The sequence below is a fragment of the Lissotriton vulgaris genome, chromosome 5, assembly GCF_964263255.1.
Source record: "Lissotriton vulgaris chromosome 5, aLisVul1.2, whole genome shotgun sequence".
NCBI lineage: Eukaryota > Metazoa > Chordata > Amphibia > Caudata > Salamandridae > Lissotriton > Lissotriton vulgaris.
In genome coordinates, this window is record NC_141693.1 from 708,381,375 (window position 1) to 708,403,721 (window position 22,347).

The following is a 22,347-nucleotide window of genomic DNA, read 5'->3' on the forward strand; positions in this document are numbered from 1 at the left end:
AGGAGGTCGAAAATTTAGAAACAAACACAATTCTTTCAGTGCTGCTTTTCACTTTTTTCTCTAAGAGTTTAGATCTTGGAATGTCCAATGCTTTTTTCATTTGTTTATCCACCAAATCCTCAGGGTAACCTCTTTGAAGGTAATTATTTTTTTGTTCCGTGCAAGTACGTTGACAAGTTATGTTTTCCGAAGAAATTCTGCAGATTCGTAAAAATTGAGAGAATGGTAGATTCTTCACCAATGTGGGGCGATGAAAACTACTGTAGAGTAGTGCATTATTTTTGTCTGTTTTCTTTCTGAACACGCTTGTGTGCAAAACATGATCTCTCAATTCTATTTGAACATCCAGAAATGATATTTTGTGTTTGTCCATTTCAAACGTGAATTGTATCCTTGGGTCAACCAAATTCAATGTTTTGATGTTATTTCTTAGTTTCTCTTCAGTGTCATTCCATATCATGAAAATATCGTCGATGAATCGACGAAAACATATGAGTCCTTGTGTCCACGATGTGTCTTGCAAAATGTACTCACTCTCAAATTTAGCCATAAAAATATTGGCGTATGCTGGCGCTCCCGGAAAACCCATGCTGGTTCCATTTAATTGCATATAAAATTTATCATCCCAAGTGAAATAGCTGTTTTGTAGGCAAAATTGTAAAATTTCCAAAATGAAGTTCTTAGGAGCGTCTGAATCAACTTGGTTAAGTAGAGCCCATTTGACTGCCTCAATTCCATTTGCGTGCGGTATTGACGTGTATAGAGACACTACATCGATGGTACATAAAATGCAATTTTCTGTGATCAGACCCTCCATTTAGACCCATCGTGGCAGGATGTGGTTCTGTATTTGAAAATTTGGGGAAATTCATTGATTATTATTTACAACCATTTGTCCAAAAGTGGAACACATACATAGAGGACACATCCGATTTCTTGAGATGTTTGGAGAACATCAAGGATAAGATCACAGAAAATTGCATTTTATGTACCATCGATGTAGTGTCTCTATACACGTCAATACCGCACGCAAATGGAATTGAGGCAGTCGAATGGGCTCTACTTAACCAAGTTGATTCAGACGCTCCTAAGAACTTCATTTTGGAAATTTTACAATTTTGCCTACAAAACAGCTATTTCACTTGGGATGATAAATTTTATATGCAATTAAATGGAACCAGCATGGGTTTTCCGGGAGCGCCAGCATACGCCAATATTTTTATGGCTAAATTTGAGAGTGAGTACATTTTGCAAGACACATCGTGGACACAAGGACTCATATGTTTTCGTCGATTCATCGACGATATTTTCATGATATGGAATGACACTGAAGAGAAACTAAGAAATAACATCAAAACATTGAATTTGGTTGACCCAAGGATACAATTCACGTTTGAAATGGACAAACACAAAATATCATTTCTGGATGTTCAAATAGAATTGAGAGATCATGTTTTGCACACAAGCGTGTTCAGAAAGAAAACAGACAAAAATAATGCACTACTCTACAGTAGTTTTCATCGCCCCACATTGGTGAAGAATCTACCATTCTCTCAATTTTTACGAATCTGCAGAATTTCTTCGGAAAACATAACTTGTCAACGTACTTGCACGGAACAAAAAAATAATTACCTTCAAAGAGGTTACCCTGAGGATTTGGTGGATAAACAAATGAAAAAAGCATTGGACATTCCAAGATCTAAACTCTTAGAGAAAAAAGTGAAAAGCAGCACTGAAAGAATTGTGTTTGTTTCTAAATTTTCGACCTCCTCTTGGGAGATTAAGAGAAGTATTCTAAAACATTGGGATATACTTAAAACAGAAGAAGATTTTCACAAATTATTTGACAACCAACCTCTGTTTGCCTATACCAGGTCTAACAATTTGAAAGAACTTCTGACGAAGAAAAAGAAAGCTAAAATTGAGAAAACAGGGACCGCTAAATGCTGGAATTGTATCCACTGTAATAACGCAATTTTGGGCAATATTCTGTTACACCCTCATACAGGAGAGAAAATCACTTTACAAAGTCAAAGCACATGTGATTCAGAAAATATCATTTATACCATCAAATGTCCATGTGGATTATTATATGTTGGGAAAACCGAACGTAAAATGAAAACGAGGCTCTCAGAACACAAGAGTCGTATAAGGACAGGAAACATAACATCACCCTTGGCTAATCACTGGAAAGACAAGAGACACACTATTGCACAATTGAAATTTCAAATCATAGAACAAGTGGACAAACAATTTGGATATGACAACTCCAAGAGATTACTCCAGAGAGAAGTATACTGGATCAAACGTCTACGAACTCTGCACCCTATGGGACTCAATGACAAATTGGAGATGTCGTGCTTTCTCTGAAATGTATCACTAGCATTCCTTGGTTTTGAATACACTACATCAACACTTGAACCAAACACTAACTAAACACATATGGGGACCTACATTTATTAGCATAATTTTTTATTTATTAATGTGACTATTGCTTCACTGTATTGATTTTAGTGATATATTGTATTTGTTGCTATTTAATTTGTAACAGGTCTGAGTCTGTCTTTTATTCTCTAAGTCTTTTTTCACTTTTTTCACTTTTTTCTATTCGAAGAGAGAGGATATGAATGATTAGCCTATCCAGTTAGGGGCAATATGGCATACGTATTATAATATGAGTGGCTAACATGGGCCATAGAATATTGTGGCTTTGTTATTTGACCCCAGGTATCGATGTTATCTATATTTTTCTCCCATCGGTTTTCATTTTCCACTGCATAGCTTCAGCTTATTTTGAGCTGGAATACGTTCTCTTATTCATATCTTAAGCTCATGTTGAGCTGGGATTCATTTTGTTATCGTTTCGTTTTATTTCATTTACTTTCACGAAGGACCGGTTGTATTTCAGTCCGTTTTCTATTTCTATTTCCCTTGACCGCGATCACGTGACGCGGAAGGAAAAGATATGGGTTCATATTGCGAACCAGCGGCATGACGGCGGCAGCTTGTTGAAGGGATTTACAGAGGACTACTGAATAACTTTCAGGTAGGATTATACGTGGTCGCACTTCGTGCAGTTTGTTATCTATTGGGAACATACAGAAATTAGAACCTTTGTTCCTGCGTTTTTTTGCAGAGCGCTTTGGTTACAGTGTCCGACCATCTATCTTAGTAGGTAAGATTTATGGTGCACATATATTTGTTTATGTGCAGATTACATGCGTGATACTCATAGTACTAAAACGTCACTGTGCTCTTTTGGCAGATATTGGAGCTGGTTGTCTTCATATTTCGTTTAGGTAAGGTGACGCTGGGCTTACTCTTGGTATTAGTTTTGGTTTGTTAAGGAAAGACTCTAATGGGAGCCATTATAATTTTTCAGCGTCAGTGCCTCTGAGAATAGTATTCCGTCAACACCAGGACTCACATTAGTATTTGAAGGTATTTACCCTTGTTGATGATAACTTTTGGGCAAAGCTTATAATTTGAATATGATGTTTAGTACATTTTGTTTTTTGTTTCTACAGGATTGCATTGAGGATTCTCAGTAAGTTAGGTCTAGGTTGTGTGTTGCACAGGTGCTGGTGATTGGGTTTAATCTCTGATTTTCAAGAACTTAAACTTTTTTTATATATGAATTTGGTCTCATTGTATATAATTTCTTTTTCAGCTATACCCCTGAAGAAGAGACTTCTGTCTCGAAATGCATTGGGTGTGAAAATAATAATGCATATACTGTTATGATGATTGTTACATTGTAAATGAAATGAAACAATGATGATGTAATATTTTGCTTTAAACTTTTTTGAGAAATATATAAAAATTCATCAAAATGAATATGGACTAAAAACATTGAACGTCTAATCTTTAATTTGTTGTTGTTGCATGTTGTTGTCCCAGTCGCCCCAGAGGGGCTGGGCCTCTTTATTCTATTAATATTTATGCTCAGTAGGCATTTACACAACATTGCACACATATCGTAATAGCACCAATATATTGAGTGCGCCAGGTACACTATCATTTCAAGTCATTCAATGGTGTCACAATGGACCCATAGTTCTTTACAGATTTTCTGTAATACCCAGTCAGGCCCAAGAAGGCTCTGACTTGTGTCTGGGTAGTTGGAGGAGCCCAGTCCTGTATGTTCTGGATTTTGCTCTCCAATGGTTGAACCTGACCCCCACCTACTAGGTGGCCCAGGTACACAACCTTGCTCTGCCCTATCTGGCACTTAGTAGCCTTGATAGTCCTTTTGCAGGGCCTCCAGAACCTTCTTCAGGTGGATCAGGTGATCCTCCCAGGTGGAGCTAAAGACAGTAATATCATCTAGATATGCTGCACAAAAGTCATCCAACCCAGCAAGGACTTGATTCACCAACCTTTGGAAGGAGGCAGGCGCATTCTTCAAACCAAAGGGCATTACCACAAACTGATAATGTCCACTAGGGGTAGAGAATGCTGTTTTGGCTTTTGACTCTTCAGCTAACCTGATCTGCCAGTAGGCAGCTGTCAAATCAAATGTGCTCAGAAACTTGGCAGAAGCCAATTTATCAATGAGCTCATCTGCTCTTGAAATTGGATGAGCATCTGTCCGTGTGACAGCATTGAGACCTCTGTAGTCCACACAAAACCTAATTTCTCCCTTTCCATCTTTGGTATGAGGTTTTGGCACAAGGACCACTGGGCTGGCCCATGGGCTCTCTGATGGCTCAATCACTCCAAGCTCCAACATCTTTTTCACCTCAGCCTTTATACAATCCCTGACATGGTCAGGTTGCCTGTAGATTTTATTCTTCACAGGCAGCCTGTCACCAGTGTCCACCTCATGGGTGCACCAGTTAGTTTGACTGGGTGTGAGTAAAAACATATGTCTGTGGGCCTGCAACACCTGTCTGCAGTCTACCTGTTGCTGCTCAGTGAGGCTGCCTGCCAAGGCTACTCCATCAACTGAGCCATCATCAGGGTTCTGGGAAAGCAGGTCTGGGAGAGGGTCCCTCTCTTCCTCCTGATCCCCATCTGTGGCCATGAGGAGACTCATGTCCTCCCTGTCAACAAATGCTTTCAAACGATTTACATGGAGCACCCTGTGGGGGCTCCTAGGGGTTCCAAAGTCAACCACATAGGTGACTTCTCCCTTCTTTTCAACAATTGGGTAGGGTCCAGTCCATTTGTCCCGGAGAGCTGCTGGGGCCACTGACTTCAACACCCACACCATCTGCCCTGGTTTGTACTCCACCAGAACAGCCTTTTGGTCATGCCAAGCTTTCTGTAATTCTTGACTGGCCTCCAGGTTTTTGGATGCTCTTTCCATATATTCAGCCATCCTGGAGCGGAGACCAAGTACATAGTCCTCAACATCTAGCTTAGGCTTTTTGAGAGGTAACTCCCATCCTTCCTTTTCCAAACATAGTGGACCCCTCACAGGGTGGCCAAACAAAAGTTCAAAAGGGATGTAGCCAACCCCCTTCTGTGGGACCTCTCTGTAAGCAAAGAGCAAGCAGGGTAAAAGGGTGTCCCATTTCCGCCTAAGCTTCTCTGGTAATCCTTTTATCATTCCCTTGAGGGTCTTGTTGAATCTCTCCACAAGCCCATTGCACTGTGGATGATAGGGTGTGGTAAACTTATAGTTTACTCCACACTCCTTCCACATTGCTTTTAAGTATCCAGACATGAAGTTGGTACCTCTGTTTGAAAGAACCTCCTTTGGAAAACCCAGTCTTGAGAAAACTGCAAGAAGGTCCTTTGCCACAACAGGTGCTGTTGTGGTCCTCAGGGGAATTGCCTCTGGATACCTGGTGGCATGATCCACTACCACCAGTATAAATCTGTGCCCAGATGCTGTTTGAGGATCCATGTGACCCACAACGTCTATTCCAACTCTTTCAAAGGGTACCCCCACCACAGGTAGTGGTATCAGGGGGGCCTTTGTTGTGCCACCTGACTTACCGCTGGCTTGGCAAGTGACACAGGAGCGACAAAACTCCTTGACATTTTCTGACATATGAGTCCAGTGAAAGTGAGGGACAAGCCTGTCCCAAGTTTTGTTCTGGCCTAAATGTCCTGCAAGGGGAATATCATGGGCCAAGGTAAGAAGGAAGCCCCTAAACTTCAAAGGTATAACCAACCTCCTGGCGGCACCAGGCTTGGGGTCTCTAGCCTCTGAGTAAAGGAGCCCATCATCCCAATATACTTTATGGGTACCTTGAGCATTCCCTGCAGCCTCAGCAGCAGCTTGCTGTCTGAGGGGTTCAAGTGAAGGTCAATCTAATTGGGTCTGCCCCAGGTCTGCCCTTGAGGGTCCCCCTGTCCCCAGAAGCTCAACCTGATCAGGCTCAAGTTCCTCAGAGACAGTCTCCTCTTGGACTGCAGAATCAGCTTCCTGTGAAGTCTGATCCTCAACCTGGGGCAAGTGGGAAGGCACAGCCTTAACCCTCTTGCTCTTTCTCTTGGGTTGTGGTTGGTCTATTGTTCCAAGATCCACCACTGGTTCAGGAAGGCACTTCTTAGCCTGAGTCCTTGTCACTGCAAGGACATGTGCTGAAATCCCTAGCATTTCTACATGAGTCCTGTACTCCACTTCTGACCAAACTGAGCTTTCAAGATCATTGCCTAACAGACAGTCTACTGGGTGGTCTGCACTTACCACAACTTTCTTTAGGCCATGTACCCCTCCCCAGGAGAAGTTCACAACAGCCACACTATGTGTAGTAGTGGTGTTGCTTGCATTGGTCACTAGGTAATTTTCACCTAGTACAATCTGACCAGGGTCCACAAAGTCAGGTGTCACCATAGTGACACTGGCACAAGTGTCCCTGTAGGCCTGAGTCAGTTTCTCATTTATCAAAGGTGCCTGCCTATACTTGCCCAGGTTACTGGGACTCACAGTAGTGGTCAAAGATAAGTCCACATCATAAAGCAGAACAGCCTGAGTAGGGACTCTGACTAGGCCAGATTCCATCTCAGTATCCAGGGTTAACCCTACTATCCCCTTAGGTTGTGCACTACCACTGCTGACTGTACTAGGGGGTGCAGGTGCTTTAGAAGCTGCAGTGGTAGGAACTGGATTTTTCTTGGTGCATTCACTGCCCCAGTGTGAAACTGATTTGCAGGTATTACACCAAGGTTTCTTTGGGCCATCATTCTTCTTCTTTTTGTTACCATTTTGGTAACCACCCTCCTTATTAGAATTTTGTGGTCCTGAAGAAGACTTCTGGTCTTTTTCTTTATCTTTCTTATCTCCACCCTTCTGATCTATTTTCTTATGGTCACCACCATGGTTCTGGGGTTTCTGCTTAATCCTTGTTCTGACCCATTTGTCTGCCTTCTTTCCCAATTCTTGGGGAGAAGTCAGATCAGAGTCAATAAGGTATTGATGCAACAGCTGGTTCTGACAGTTATTAAGGATCTGCTCTCTCATTATAAGATTGTACAATCCTGTATAGTCTGAGACTTTACTTCCCTGCAGCCAACCCTCCAGAGCCTTAGTGGCACAATCAACAAAATCAGTCCAGTCCTGAGTCTGTGCTTTTTGGGTGTCTCTGAACAACAACCTGTATTGCTCAGTGGTTAGGCCAAACCCTTCAATAAGAGCACTCTTCAGGACTGAGTAGTTTTTGGCATCCTCAGTGTAGGAAGGTAGATATCTTACTATGGTTACCCCCAAACTTTTTCCCTGGTGTTTAGCTGGTTTTTGACATAGTTGGCCTGGGATCCTGCTATTCAGGGCCCCAGGCTAATTGCTCTCTCCTTAAAATGGACTCCATGTACCTTAGGTGCATACACAATTGGAGCTGGTTCACCTTATAGGCCCCTGTAACAGTGTACCATTGGTACCCAGGGCATAGGTGTAGCCAATGCCTACCAGGGGCTGCAGCATGTATTGTGCCACCCCTGGCCTGGCCTCCATATTTTGACACAACTGGCTGATCACTCAGCTGGGGTAAGTTGGTGTAATCACCTCTTACTTATATATAGTATCCCTATATCTAACCTTAACTGGACACATGTTAACCTATTAGCCATTCCTATGGAAGCCCCCTGCAATCCTGGGGGCAGAGTGCGTGGTTTCATGTGAGATGGTGCTCTAGCATGAGCTGAGCCTGTCTTCAGCTGTCGGGAACAACTCCCATAGCTGTTCCGGGATATTGCCATACTATATACTCTTAAGTGCATTATAATCCTCGCGGTTATATGCTAACTTTGGTTTGGCTTTATCAAAACATGTCGAGTAAGGTATCATACGATTTGGAATACTATCCCCTCGACAGTTCTGTCGACGGGAATAGCATTCCACCCTTCTAGAGGGACACGACATGTACATAGCCTTAACCCCGGTTAAAGTTAACCAGAGCCTCAGCATCACAAAATGGATGCTGCCACCACAGACACAAGTCTGACCTCCTGCTGCTGGGAGTCCTTCCAGTGAGGGAGGCTTGGACAAAGGGTTTCCTGCCTTGGGAGGTGCGAGCACCACCCCAGACAGGATCTTGTGTATTGGGTAGGACAGGGCTGAATAGAATCAGACATGCCCGGGGCACACAAGGTGTCCCCGTGTATAAGCCAGTCCAAACCGGTCCTGGGACTTTCCAGATCCAGGCCTGGCGAGGAGTTGAACAAAGGAATGGGGGTGTAACCACCCCCTTCCTGGTCCCACCCAGAGGAGGGACCTAGCCGGTGATCCACCCCTCAGATTGCGAATAAGAGTGGGAGCAGTGCCATAGCACCTCAGATCATCCTGAATCAACTTGAAACTAAGAAGACGACTGGACTTCGACATTCTGCTGCACAGAAGACTGAAGAGCATCTCCTTTGTGGCCTAGGAGTGGCCACACTGTGAACACAGGCACCAACCAGCAACTCGACGTCTGCTTTGCCGCCACCTCCTGCCGGAGCCTGAGCCCAGAGCCTGACAAGATCCAGACTCCCAAACTTCTCACAGCCCGATCCACAGTCCCTGCAAAGGAAGGACCCGTGGAGGCACCGAGAGACGTGGGACCAAACCTCTTGAAAGACCCCTGAGGCGCTGACTGTGCAGCACCTGAGGCACCTTCAATGTTGTTCTTTGGGGTTTGAGAAGCCTCACAACCGAGCAGCCCTTGCACCGAAGATCAGCCCCCCAGCATCTCCACGATCTGCGTGGGGCCCTTTTGCATCGTGCCACTCGACGCGCCATCCTGGCCACTTGCCACGTGGTCAGCGGCCACCTTGGCAACGAAACCTACAAAGTACACTGCGGGTCTGGTTGCGCAAGACATGCCCTTGCTCCTGTAAAAAGGAGCACCCGCTCTGACCTTGCTGGTCCGAGTAGTAAGCCTTTTTTTATTCCTGCGTGGCTTGCATTAGCCAAGGCCTGTTTGCTCTGATCAAGTTGTGGACACCACCATCAGCTAGAGTCTTTGTGGACAGCACGTGACCGACGCCTGGACATCCTCAACCTCTTCGTGTCCACGTGGCTGCAGAGAGAAGCTACACCTCATCGCCTGTTTGCACCCGACATCGCCTGGTTCCAATCTGGTTCCACGATAATCACTGGCTATTCATTTTGGACATTGTCCCCTCTGCTTTCAGGTCTTCACCACTTCAGATCTACCCTTGGATCCACCGGAACTCTTCACATCGAGCCGCCTGCAGCATCTTCAGCTCCAAGCACCATCGACCTGCGTGACGAAACCCGACACTACTTCGCACCTGTGCACCCGCTTCCTGTGGGTGAGGTAACTCAACAACGCCAGTGTTTCTACACTGGTACACACCTCTAGTGTCTGTGTCTAAAGTTTCACTCCTCTAGGTCACTCGGAAGGTTCCTAAAACACTAACTTTATAACTTTTACGCACCATAGACAATGCATTGGTGAATGCGTGCACTTTAAACACTGCACCCGAGTCCCGCGGGCCTTTCCCGACTTAGTCACTGCTAGTCCCAATCATCTCCAGCGATTCCCAAGGCCCTAGGCATGAATCCTTTTTGATTGGTATCTCTTATACCACTTTCTTAATAAATGGTTTGAGTGGCCACCCTCCCTCATCCATACTGTGCAACTTTTGTGTATTTTAACTGTGTTTTGTTTTAACGCTTGTGCTTCTGTGCTCATAAAGAGTATAGGGGATATTTGTAGTTAATAAATATATATATATTTTCAATATATATCTGTGTGGTGTCCTTTCATTTGGTATTCAAGGGGGTTGGAAATGGTAAAACAGCTTGCTTCACATGCCTTTCAGAGTTTAGCCTAAGACTGCTTTGTCCACGCTACTACTAGGATAGCTGGTCTATAAGGTTGACTTACAACCAATCATCATAAGGGTTGCTTGGCATGGTACAAGGTGATCACTAGAATTAGTGAGCATCACATACCAGGCCAACTTCTCACATTGGTGAGCAGCGAATTGGGATCTGAGCTTGCTGTTTGTTTTACCATTACAATCTTTGAGAGTATCATTTGAAAGATCATACAGGCACCTGTTAGGTACATATAAAACAAGACTAGTATACTTAAGTTCTACCAAACTTAGTTGTTGTAGAGGATAGGGAGTAGCAAACCCTGACTACAACTACTAGATAGGTTTAGTAGGTAAACACCACTGTAGGTAGATTGCAACATATCCACCCACACTAGAGCAATGTCTGGAGCAGAGGGTTCCACTGGGAATGTCCCTGTTGAGAGTGACCCTCCAAGGGCACCATCCAAATTTGCTATATTCTCCTTTAAGGAACTAAGGCAGCTTTGTGCCTTAAGAGGTCTTAGGACAGGGCCAACCCCTACTACAGACCACCTTAGAGAGCTCTTAGACCAGCTGAGGCTCTACAGACCTCTAAAGCAGACCCCACAGGGAATGCTGAAGGAGGCTCTCCCACTGAAGATGACAATACTGATGCCCCTGTCCCCATAGTCCAGGTAGATGAGGATGACCAAGTCACTGGAGATGTTCAGCCTAATGAGGAGGAAGATGAAGAGGAGACAGAAGGGGGGAGCAGTGATTCTGATGATGGCAGAAATAGTCAGGTGCTAGTCAGCAGGCTTAACCAGACTAACTGAAGTGTATTTGGGACTGAAGCAAGGATGACCTTGCCCAGACACCCAGGTGGACTTAACCAGGAGCTTAGGAGGAGGAGGAATCACTCAGGTGAATCCAATACCTCCCTGGCTTCTAGAGGTTCTCATGGTCACTCCAGAAGGGGGTTGACTAGCCCTCAGAGAAGGGAACATGAGGCCAAAATGAGAGAGGCTGAACTTAGGATCCAGAGGCAAGAGTTAGAGGTTGCCCTGGCCCAAGAGAAACTTGTTTGAGCAAGGCAGTCTAGAGAGAGTGGGTTAGAACCCACTGGTGGCAGCACTATCACTAAGGATAAAGGCAGGTCTTTGATACCAGAAACCTGAGTAAGATTGTGCCCCCCTACAAAGCTGGGGATGATATCCACAAATGGATGACTGCACTCGAGAGAGCCTGCAGAGTACAGCAGATCCCTCAGGAGCAGTGGGCAGCAATCTTGTGGCTCTCCTTTGAAGGTAGAGGCCGAGACAGACTCCTCACAGTTAGTGATGGGGATTCTAGAAACTACCTGGTCCTGAAGAGTGCTCTGATTGATGGGTTAGGCTTAACCACTGAACAGTACAGGTTAATGTTCAGAGACACCCAGGAGACTCAGACTCAGGACTGGTCTGAATTTGTTGAATGTGCCACTAAGGCTCTGGACGGCTGGTAGCTGGGAAGTAAGGTTACTGACTATACAGGATTGTATAATTTAATTATGAGAGAGCAAATCTTAAGTAATTTTCAAAATCAGCTTCTACATCAGCACCTGGTGGACTCTGATCTGACCTCTCCACAAGAATTGGGTAAGAGGGCAGACAAATGGGTCAGAACCAGGATCAGGCCTAAGAACCAGGGTGGTGACCCAAAGAAAGAGACTACCAAGCCTCAAGAGAAAGGTGGGGATAAATCCAAAGAGAAGACTTCCCCAGGGCCCCAAAACGCCAATGGAAAGGGTGTGCCCCAGAACACTACCTCTACAGAGAAAAAGCTATACTGCCATGCCTGTAAACAGGTTGGACATTGGAAATCAGACAACTGTTGTCCAAAGAATGGTAATAAGGAAAATATACCTCCAGGTAAAGCTCCAACACCTCCTGTCACTGTCAGCAGTGGTCCCCCAGGTGGTGGGAGTACCCCCAAGAATTTGGGTGGGTTTACTTTTGGAAATCAGGTGGATTCTGGTCTAACCAGGTCCCCTACCTCAGATAGTCTTGTCTATGAGACTGGCATGGGGTTTGCCAATTTCGCTGCTTGCCCAAACACTTTGAGCAAGTATAGACAGGAGCCCCTCATCAATGGCTTGAAAGTTGAGGCCTTCAGAGACACAGGGGCTAGCATCACCATGGTGGCTGAATGTCTAGTCCCCTCAAGGCAACTTTTACCTGATGCCACATATCAGGTGACAAACATTGATGGAATAGAAACCAAACATCCCATGGCAGTAGTCAATCTTAGCTGGGGAGGTGTCACTGGCCCAAAGAGAGTGGCAGTGTCAGCAAACTTGCCTGTAGATTGCCTACTTGGTAATGATTTGGAAATCTCAGCCTGGGCTGAGGTTGAACAGCAAACCCATTCTAGAATGGTAAATCTCCATGGAAAGGTTAGTGGGGCTGTAGTCCAAGATGTCCTTCCTGAAAAGGTTGGTAGGGCTGAGCAAACCTCAGCCCCATCTTTAGCTAACTTCCCTCCTGAAAAGATTAGCAGGACTGTGATGGTAACATCCCATACCCAAACTGAGTCTCCTCTTGTTAAACCTTAGGTCGCAGCATCAACATTATCGGCGCCATCTTGCCCCCTTTTCGAGCCCACTCATGCGCGTAAGCGGCAGCCATTTTGAGTACCACGGCCTCTCTGCCTATCGTTGATAGCCAGCGCGTCTCTCTCTCTCTCCCCTGACCTCGCAAAACATCCCCCGCACGCTGACAGCCCCCGCTCTCACATACCTTGGATTGTAAACCCCTCTCCCACGCAGCTCTGCCTCGGAACCTCATCCTGTTCCCCGCGCGACACCTCCCACCATTCCTTTCATGGTCCCGGATCCTTTGATAAAACCCCCTTTCCTCTGTACCCATTGTCTTCCTCGTTCCCAGGCCGCCACCTGGCCCTGCGGATACTGTTATTACCCCCCCTCTCCCGTACAGTAGGAAGTTTTCCCCCATCAAAGGATCCAAGAGTTGATCAAAGCCCCCACCCCATGAGATCCGATCAACCTCACACATTCCGTGAATCGGCAGAATGTCCAGCTGCGCGACAATCATCACCTGTTGTGACCAGGGTGGGGACTTCAACTGTAAATGTGTGTGGGAACGGGCCTGAAGCGGGGATTCCGAGGATGTCTTTCCTTACATCAAAGTAAATGACAGAGATGTGTTTAACGTAATAAAACAATAAACTTGTGTATAAGAGGCCAGGCCTCAGAGGTGCAGACAGAGCACCTTGAGAAGATACCCTGTTGTCTGATTTGATGTGTTCTGCTCCGTTGGAATAAAACTTCTGTTTCCTGACTTCCAGTCTCCAGCGCCTGCCTCTTTGTTTGGTAACTTGAGTGGGTATAGAGGCGGCTAACGCCGGGCAACTTCGAAAAAAGGTCTTCTGCCTGTACCTTTTTTTACAATTGGCGCCCCAAACGTGGGGCCCATCAGCGACTCGTGGATCCAGTGGGAGAGGTCCTGACGACAGAGTGAACGACTGCAACGATCGGGAGTGCACCTGTCCGATAGACCCTCGTCTGACAGCCGATCATCCGAACTTCACTGGTTCCGAACAGACCTCTCTCGAGTGATCTACGGTCCTGACTGGGAACCATCAGGAGTGCCGCGAGGAATACGAAGAAAAGAGGACGATCGGGCGCTGGATTCGGAAGACAAGAAACTGTCCATGCGGTCCGGGTAAGGTCGTGTAAACACGACGAATTGCGAAATGATTGTTTGATTGTTTGGAAAATACTAGTATTACTCTTTGTTGATTTGTTTGGAGATTTGCTGTCTGCAAACAGAGAAACACCAGGCTCTCTCTTTGCAAGCAGTGAAGGATAGGTAACGCAGCCGTCGTGCCTATCTTTCTCCCCCACTGATTGATTGTTTGAACCCGAACTACTGTTCGCGGATTGTTTTCTGGAGATTCTCTGTCTGCAAACAGGAAAGAACAGGTTCCCTCTCTGCAGATAGTGAAAGGGTAGGTAACGCAGACCTTTGCGTGCCTACTTATTCTCCCCACTGATTGTTTGATTGACCGAACATTGACTGTTCGATATTGGTTCTTGAGGTATTCACCGCCTGCAAACAACGTAGAATAGAAATATTCTGTCTAGTCTTTGCACGCAGTGATAAGATAGGTAGTGCTGACTTTTGTCCCCATTATAATCCGTCATGCCTGTCTTCTCCCCACTGATTGGTAGCCTGTTTAGCCCGGACCGCTTATTAGAGATGAACCATCCGGCTCCACTGGAGGGCACCCCTAATAAGGACATGTTCATGAAGCATGGATTGATCGCTATAGCTTATAGCAAGCTGTGGCATAAATATACGAAAAAGGATCGAGAAAGTCAGTGGCCACTGATAGGATCCTTCGACGATGATAAAATAAGCGCGCTAGAAACAGCCCTTGGTAAAAACAAGACAACGCCTACTATGCTTGATAGTCTTGGCATGTGGCGCAAAGAAACCGAACAACGTAAAAAGAGTACTGAGAGTAGGTTGGGAAAAGAGCTGCGAAAAGCAGCCCACCTAGCTGCTCAGAAACTAGAAGAAGAGATAAAGGAAAGAGAGGAAGCCAAACAGAAACTAGAAATGGAAACATCAAGCCAGTGTCCGGTTAGAACGTCCTCCACGCTCTACCCTGAATTACCCTCGAAACAGCGAGCCAACGATGATCTGCTGTTAGGTCCTCCGATCATCTACATGCCCCCTCCATACGCCCCTTCCCAACCCTTGGCACAGCACCCACCATCCCCAGGCACAAACGAGACTAGCGCCACAGCTTCAGCCCCCATGGCCTCTGTACCGGCCGAACTCCTTGTATTAGATCCTACACAAACGACAACGTCAGGCGTCCCTGAGACCCGAAGGGCTGGTTCTGCAAGAACAAACAGATTAAGCAAAGATGAGCGAGCAGGGATTGACAAGATAGCAAGGACACTAGTAGGAAGAAAGGAAGATGAAGAGTATATCACAGATATGTTTAACTCGTATACAGGAAGTCACAGACGACACTTTACCGTTCGACTGTGTTACTATGTCTTAAACGCATACGAGCACCGATATCGAGACAAAGGTCCCGAGAGCCTAACGACTCTGTACCGGAAGGTCGATATCGGGGATGAGGGCGAGTGTGATGTGACGGACCTCCTTATGCGTACGCTTGAGGTTTTCCGCCACCTCACTGAACAAGAATCGGGAACTAAAACCACGACATCTGTAGTGACCGAACCACCAACTGAGCAACCTAACGCTATGATGCCGATACGAGAGGCTGCCCCTTACTGGGTTCCTCCACGAGGTGAAGGGACTAACGATGATGCAAACCACAAAGATGCAAAAGGAAGGGTGGTGTACAACTGGGTCTACCAGCCATGGGACCGGCAAGAGATTCTGACATTCCGGAAATCTCTGCCTGACCTACGTAAAAACCCCACTGCCTTCTATACTCCAGCGCCTGCCTCTTTGTTTGGTAACTTGAGTGGGTATAGAGGCGGCTAACGCCGGGCAACTTCGAAAAAAAGTCTTCTGCCTGTACCTTTTTTACACTCCTGAAAAGGTTTGAGGGGCTGTGATGGCCACAGCCCAAACTCAAACTGATACATGGGTAGTGAAGCCTGAAATGATGGATCACTCCACCCAAACTGAGAGCATGGAGGAGGAAGAGAAATCTCCCCCTCACCAGACATTAGGAAAGGACCAGCCTCCTCGGGGAACTGATCTTACCCCTGATGAAGGAACTGTCCCAGAGGTTGTTAGGCCTGGCCTGACAGAGCCTCTGATGGCAGTGGACCCTTCTCAGGTGGGACCCAGTCTGGAGCAGGTAACTTACCCCTCTCTACCTTGCCTTACTCAGCCCAGGGCTGCAGAGGACAAGAAGGACAGTGAGCCCCAAAGGGCCCTCTGTCAAATAAAGCACCCCCATCAACAGATTAGGGGCACCGAAACTAGTAGCCCTAGTGAGGTGAAAACTTTAAAAACTCCTGAGGGAGCCCCCTTAAAAGTAGTTAGGGACCTCCCACAGATGGATTCTGTTGGGCACAGCCAAACCTGGGACCCCAAGGGCCCAAACCTGAACTGTCCCTCCAGTAAACCAACAAGAGGGACCCAGCCTCCAGCTTTAGGTAGCCAGAGGTTGACCCTGAGAGCACAGTGCAACTCAGTCAAAGAAAGAAAGGCACACATGGTGGAGAGTGATTGAAGGATTTGAGTCCTACAGAGGAATCTCACTTCAGTACTCCACCCCCACACCAACCTTTAACTTTGCAAAGACACACCACAGGTAGAGATTCCCTATGGTGGAGACCCTCAGATACCCTTAGGGTGGGGGATTGCTTAGTGGACCATGAGACAGGGGGTAACCAAGCCAGAGCTGGTACTTCCTTATATGGCCACTTAGGCAATATAGGGTTACTTGGTCAAGGATAGCCTTATCTCCTTTCATTTGGGGGGGTTGTGTAGGAAGGTGGATATCTGACTATGGTTACCCCCAAACTTTTTGCCTGGTGTTTAGCTGGTTTTTGACATCGTTGGCCTGGTATCCTGCTATTCAGGGCCCCAGGCTAATTGCTCTCTCCTTAAAATGGACTCCATGTACCTTAGGTGCATACACAATTGGAACTGGTTCACCTTATAGGCCCCTGTAACAGTGTACCATAGGTACCCAGGGCATAGGTGTAGCCAAGGCCTACCAGGGGCTGCAGCATGTATTGTGCCACCCCTGGCCTGGCCTCCATATTTTGACACAACTGGCTGATCACTCAGCTGGGCTAAGTTGGTGTAATCACCTCTTACTTAGATATAGTATCCCTATATCTAACCCTAACTGGACACATGTTAACCTAAAAGCCATTCCTATGGAAGGCCCCTGCAATCCTGGGGGCAGAGTGCGTGGTTTCATGTGAGATGGTGCTCTAGCATGAGCTGAGCCTGTCTGCAGCTGTCGGGAACAACTCCCTTAGCTGTTCCGGGATATTGCCATACCATATACTCTTAAGTGCATTATAATCCTCGCGGTTATATGCTAAGTTTGGTTTGGCTTTATCAAAACATGTCGAGTAAGGTGTCATACGATTTGGAATACTATCCCCTCGACAGTTCTGTCGACGGGGATAGCATTCCACCCTTCTAGAGGGACACGACATGTACATAGCCTTAACCCCGGTTAAAGTTAACCAGAGCCTCAGCATCACAAAATGGATGCTGCCACCACAGACACAAGTCTGACCTACTGCTGCTGGGAGTCCTTCCAGCGAGGGAGGCTTGGACAAAGGGTTTCCTGCCTTGGGAGGTGCGAGCACCACCCCAGACACGATTTTGTGTATTGGGTAGGACAGGGCTGAATAGAATCAGACATGCCCGGGGCACACAAGGTGTCCCCGTGCATAAGCCAGTCCAAACCGGTCCTGGGACTTTCCAGATCCAGGCCTGGCGAGGAGTTGGACAACGGAAAGGGGGTGTAACTGCCCCCCTTCCTGGTCCCACCCAGAGGAGGGACCTAGCAAGTGATCCACCCCTCAGATTGGGAATAAGAGTGGGAGCAGTGCCATAGCACCTCAGATCATCCTGAATCAACTTGAAACTAAGAAGACGACTGGACTTCGACATTCTGCTGCACAGAAGACTGAAGAGCATCTCCCTTGTGGCCTAGGAGTGGCCACACTGTGAACACAGGCACCAACCAGCAACTCGACGTCTGCTTTGCCCCGCCTCCCGCCGGAGCCGGAGCCCAGAGCCTGACAAGACCCAGACTCCCAGACTTCTCACAGCCCGATCCACAGTCCCTGCAAAGGAGGGACCCGTGGAGGCACCGAGAGACGCGAGACCGGACCTCTTGAAAGACCCCCGAGGCGCTGACTGCGCAGCACCCGAGGCACCCTCGATGCTGTGCTTTGGGGTTTGAGAAGCCCCAAAACCGAGCAGCGCTTGCACCGAAGATCAGCCCCCAGCATCTCCACGATCTGCGTGGGGCCCTTTTGCATGGTGCCACTCCACGCGCCATCCTGGCCACTTGCCACGTGGTCAGCGGCCATATTGGTGACGAAACCTACAACTTACACTGCGGGTCTGGTTGCTCCAGACTTGCCCTTGCTCCTGTAAAAAGGAGCACCCGCTCTGATCTTGCTGGTCCGAGTAGTGAGCCTTTTTCGATTCCTGCGTGGCTTGCATTAGCCAAGGCCTGCTTGCTCCGATCAAGTTGCCGACACCGCCATCAGCTAGAGTCTTTGTGGGCCAGCCTATGACCGACGCCTGGACGTCCTCGACCTCTTCGTGTCAACATGGCTGCAGAAAGAAGCTACACCTCATCGCCTGTTTGCACCCGACATCGCCTGGTTACAATCTGGTTCCACGGTAGTCACTGGCTAATGACTTTAAACATTGTCCCCTCTGCTTTCAGGTCTTCACCACTTCAGATCCACCCTTGGATCCACCGGAACTCTTCACATCGAGCCGCCTGCAGCATCTTCAGCTCCAAGCACCATCGACCTGCGTGACGAAACCCGACACTACTGCGCACCTGTGCACCCGCTTCCTGTGGGTGAGGTAACTCAACAACGCCGGTGTTCCTACACTGGTACACACCTCTAGTGTCTGTGTCTAAAGTTTCTCTCCTCTAGGTCACTCGGAAGGTTCCTAAAACACTAACTTTATAACTTTTACGCACCGTAGACAATGCATTGGTGAATGCGTGCACTTTAAACACTGCACCCGAGTCCCGCGGGCCTTTCCCGACTTAGTCACTGCTAGTCCCGATCAGCTCCAGCGATTCCCAAGGCCCTAGACCTGAATCCTTTTTGATTGGCATCTCTTATACCACATTCTTAATATATGGTTTGAGTGGCCACCTGCCCTCATCCATACTGTGCAACTTTTGTGTATTTTAACTGTGTTTTGTTTTAACGCTTGTGCTTCTGTGCTCATAAAGAGTATAGGGGATATTTGTAGTAAATAAATATATATATATTTTCAATATATATCTGTGTGGTGTCCTTTCATTTGGTATTCAAGGGGGTTGTATATGGTAAAACAGCTTGCTTCACATGCCTTTCAGAGTTTAGCCTAAGACTGCTTTGTCCACGCTACCACTAGGATAGCTGGTCTATAAGGTTGACTTACAACCAATCATCATAAGGGTTGCTTGGCATAGTACAAGGTGATCACTAGAATTAGTGAGCATCACATACCAGGCCAACTTCTCACACTCAGGTCTAACTGTGAGGAGCCTATCCCTCCCTTTCTCAGAAAAGGAGTACCATAAAATTGCAGCCCACTGATCCTGAGGAACCTGCTGTACCATGCAGGCTCTCTCAAGAGTAGTCATCCATTTGTGGATGTCATCCCCTTCCTTGTAGGGGGGCACAATTTTTGTCAGGTTTCTACTGTCATAGCCCCTGTCTTTCTCTCTAGGAATATTGCTGCCACCATTTAGGCCACGCAACTTCTGTTCTCTTGCTAAAGCAAGTTTAGCTTGAGCCAATGCTATCTCTTCCCTCTCTATCTGGAGTTGGACAGCCCTCATCCTGGCCCTCTGCTCTTTCCTCTGGGGGGACGTCATTCCCCTTTGAGATTCCCTAGAGATACTAGAAATATGATAGTCCCCTGATGGAGATCTCACCCCTCTGTTGCCTGTGGGAATTATGTTATAGGATCTGGGGAGGTGCTGGCCCTCTCCATTCCCATGTAGGTCTAAGTTGGTCTGGTTAAGCCTGCCAACTACAACCTGGTTACCCCTCTGATCCTGATCAGGCTCATCTACTTCTGAGCCTTCCTCCTCTTCCTCATCTGGAGTTTTCGCATTCTCAGGGGTGTTCACTCCATCTCCTGCATCTAAGGGAACTGTACTCGCCTTATCTAAGTCATTCTTTTCCAGGATGGCTATCAGGGAAGGAATGGTGGGGTTGTGACCCCTTTTTAGCCCTCTTGAAATGCATAAGGCACTCAAGTCTTTATGGCTAAGGTTGTCATAACTGGAAGTTGCCTTGGTAAGGTCAACTGTCACAGGGGCAGAGCCTGAAGCTCCTCCTGTGCCATACATGACTGCTAGTGAGGTGCAAGTGGTGCACTTACCTACACTAAGTGTTTTCCTACTGTACCTTGCTAGTGAGTTGTAGTCAGGGTGTGCTACTCCCTTTAATTTACAACTACTAAGTTCAGTAGAACTTAAATATGCTAAGCTTATGTTTATATGTACCTAAGGTACTTTATGTGATCTTTCAATTTGATAAAAAGATTGCAATGGTAAAACAACAGCAAGCTCAAATCCGCACCGCTGGACACCAATGTGAGAAGTTGGCCTGATATATGATGTTTCCAATTCTGGAACCACCTTGTATCAGTCCAAACAATCCCTTATGGTGTCTGGTTGTAAGTCAACCTTATAGACAAGCTATCCTAGTGGTAGCATGGACTAAGCAGCCTTAAAGGCTAAACTCAAGAGGTCGTGTTAAGCGAGCTGTTTTACCAATCACAATCCTGTAATATCAAATGAAAGGACACCAACAAGTATATATTATAAAAATATATGTGTTTTTTACTCAAATAATCCCCAGTACTCTTTATGAGCAAAGGGGGCACAAGCGTTAAACAAAAGCACAGTATAACATATGAAAGTTGCGCAATTATGGATGAGGGCGGGTGGCCACTCAAACCATATATTAAGAAAGTGGTATAAGAGATACCAATCGAACAGTGGTTAGGCCTAGGGCCTAGGGCATCGCTGGGAGCAGTCGGGACAAGCAATGCTGAAGTCGGGAAAAGCCCGCGAGATTCGGGTGCAGCGCTTAAAGCACACGCATGCACCAATGCAAAGTCAATGGTGCGTAAAAGTTACACAAATAGAGTTTAAGGATACTTCCGCTGAACCTAGATGGACAAAACTTTAGACACAGACCCTAGAGGTGTGTACCAGTATGGGAACACCGGCGTTGCTGAGTTACCTCACCCACAGGAAGCGGGTGAATAGGGTCGAAGTGGCGTCGGGCTTCGTCACGCAGGTTGTTGGTGCTTGAAGCTGAAGATGCTGCAGGCGATGTGAAGGAGAAGTGTCCGGTGTGATCCATGGGTGGATCAGAGTCGTAAAGTACCTGAAAGCAGAGGGGACAGAGTCTGGGTCACTCAGCAGTGACCAGGGTGGAACCAGGACGGAACCAGGCAATGTCGGGCGCAATCAGGTGGTTGTTGAGGAGCTTCTCTCCGCTGCCACGTGGGCTCTGGGGCATCTGCGATGTCCAGGAGTGGGTCACGAGCTGTCCCCCGTAGGCGCTCACCGTCGGCGCTGTCGGCTTCAAGATCGGAGCAAACAACACTTGGCAAGAGCAATCCACGCGGGATTGGAAGATTGCTTCTCACTCAGACCAGGAGGGTAAGAGCGGGTGCTCCTTTTCAGAGGAGTGGGTGCATGTCTGGAGCAACCAGAATCACAAGTTGTATTTTGGTTTTCATCGGCACAGGGGCCACAAGCCAGCTGGCAAGTGACTGGGCCAACGCGTTGAGCCAAAGAAAGCAGAAGGGCCCCACGCTGCACTCGTCGAGTGTAGAGGGATGAACTTCGGTGCAAAAGTGGCACAGGGCTGGGGCTTCTCAAACCCTGGTGTACAGCTTCGAGGGTCACTCGTGGGCTGCACTGTCAGAGTCTCGTGTTCTTTTCAAGATGGTGTGCCCCACGCTTCCGGTCGCCTCCACGGGTCTCAGCTCTGCAGGGACTGTGGATCGGGCTGTAAGAAGCAGGCAAGCTTGATCTCGTTGATCTCTGTTGCTCGAGTTCCGGCAGGAACTGCAACAAAGCAGATGTTGAGGTGCTGGATGGTGCCTGTTTGCACAGGGTGGTCACTCCTTGACCACAAGGGAGATTCTTCAGTCTTCTACGTCGAGTAGGATGTCGAAGGGTCCAGAGTTTTGTTTCAAATGTTTCATCAGGATAATCTGAGTACGTTGGCACTGCTCCCATTCTTATACCAATCTAGGGGGCTGGATTACCTGCTAGGTCCCCTCCTATGGGTGGGACCCAGGAAGGGGGTGGATACACCCCTTTCCCTTTGATCCAGGCCCGCTGGGACAGGGGCTGGTGTGCCCCAGAACCGGTTTGGCTGGATTATGCAAGGGGTAGCCTTGTGCTCCC